A 2,310-nucleotide genomic window follows, 5' to 3' on the forward strand; every position below is an offset into this window, starting at 1 on the left:
GCAGGAATGTGCATACATGAAGCTACAGCATTCAAAGGAAAAGTAGCTGAGAGAGTTCGGAAGAAATTCTCTTGTGAAAGTACAAAATGTTGGAAGCAGAGAGTGAGGATTTGAGGTGTGGCTGAAGGCATTTGGAGGAGGATTTGGAACATTTTGTATCCACAGTAGAGCTGCTAGAAAGGTTTGATTCATATGGTATGTTTTTCATGGCATGGTAGGGTAAGTGAATGTGTAGTCATAGGTGTTATTTTTACTGGCTTTTTAAAATGCAATTTTTGAAACTCCAAATATTTTTTTCAGAGGCTGTGTTATTTTTACATAACCTTTCCAAATGTATTTAATGCAATCTGTCAGCTCAGTTTCTGTTTACTTATTAAAGGTCAGATTTTTTCAAACCATGGTCTCTGGTTTTACACATGCAAAATGCAGGGGGAATAGGCATACATGCAGTTTTGTAGTGATAATTTCTAATGGATTCAGGTGAGATAATTTGAAAGTCTAAATACTCTAGGAATGCAGCCAGGTGTTTACAGTAGGTGTGAATTGCACCGGGTTAAGGGTAGGCTGAAAATCAGGCCCTTGAAATGTGGAATTTAACACGTGTGTAGAAATTGTGTTGCAGTGCAGTATTTGCAATACAGTGATATTAAAATAATACAAGATTGTGCTAAGGTAAGGGAAAAAAATCTTGAACGTTTAACAGCTGTTGCAAACATGTCTGTAAAAAAACCAACATATCTTAGTAAGATCCTGTTGGGGACCAGCTAACTTGATGCATTCTGTTGGCATCACATATGTTACTTTAAGGTCTACAGGGGCTGAAAAAAAAAAAAAGAGGATTTGTTAACTGCAAAGAGCCTTTCAAAAAACAGTTGCTAAATGGCCTTTGTTTCTATTCTTTGCTATTTTCCACATGATGCTGCATTCAGAGGTGAAGAATAACCTCCAGTGTATTTGTTCTTTAGAAGTCTATTCTTCAGCTCTAATTAGGGAACGAAAATAGAAATCAAGTGCAAAGAATATAATGAATAGAGTTTACAACAGATCCAGCCTATGGCATGTTAGAGAGCAAGTCTGTAGATACTGTAATGTTATTTTGGCTCAGATATGCGGCAATCCAAACTACCAAATTCTTAATTTCATGAACACAGTTTCAGAAGGTGCCTAACGTTTATAAAGGGAATTTAAATGCTATTTTTCCATTTGGAAATATTTAGGTAAAATTAGAAGACTCTTAAAATACTTTAAAAACTTTGCAAATGCCATTAGCTTTTAGAATGGTAGACAACTTGATGAGGAAAAACCATGTAAAATCCTCCAGTCTGTCACCTTGCTAATCCTGGATAATTCTGACAGACAAGGTGTATATGCTCTTTACAAAGATACTTTCTTAAATTGCTTTGAAATACCCAACATGTCTGTCCTCTCTATGGCTGAGCTGGGGGGACTTGGATGGAAACTTCAGAGTCTTGATCTGGCAGATCAGTAAGTATGTACGCTCCTGCGCATTGCTGAAATCTCTTCATTCGGTTAAAGCAAAAGGGTGTTTGAAGTCCTTTCAGCAGTTTTGTAGGATTGAGTCCTTAATGTCAGAGGAATGCAGGCTCTGGCTTCATTTTCATTTGAGCCAGTGTGCAAGGATTTAAATGGGACTTTGTTTAAACAGTAGCAAACATGAAGTATTATTTTCTAGGACTAAGCTAGTGGTTAACATATCTCTTTTTGCTGTCTTGCCACCAATACTGTAAAAATGTATAATCAAAGCAGCTTTAATTCTTGTAAAACTGAAATTGGTTTGTAAAACAATGTACAAATTGTGTTTCATAGACAGAAAAGCTTGTATTACTGAATGTAATATATGTGAAATGAATATATTATAGTCTATTTTTGCCATGGAAATAAATATTTGAAGCAACTATGAGTTTTTATTGTTCCATTATTAAAAGAAAAATCAGAGAACTCAGTTTTCATGTGTAGTCCTAAGTTGGGTCTTTATCTAATGTACATATAGGTGTTATTCCTCTTCTAAAGCACTGCAATTACTGTCCTGAATCTCAGTACAAAGATGAAACTTGTATTGTCAAATTTTAATAGCTGTCATCTTTGTGGCAGGAAAGTCTTGTACCTGCTGCCCTATCATTATTGGGTTTTAATGTTTTGCATTTTCTCAAGCTATTTTTGGTATTGAACATTCAATTTCCCCATAACCTTTAAGTGGAGGAGAAATAAAAAGATTTTGAAAGATGAAAAACCCTTTCCAAAAGCATGTGCGAGAGGAAACAGTTGATTGTATACTTACTATCATTGGAG

This window comes from Charadrius vociferus, unplaced genomic scaffold, assembly GCF_000708025.1.
Source record: "Charadrius vociferus isolate BGI_N301 unplaced genomic scaffold, ASM70802v2 scaffold300, whole genome shotgun sequence".
Classification (NCBI taxonomy): domain Eukaryota; kingdom Metazoa; phylum Chordata; class Aves; order Charadriiformes; family Charadriidae; genus Charadrius; species Charadrius vociferus.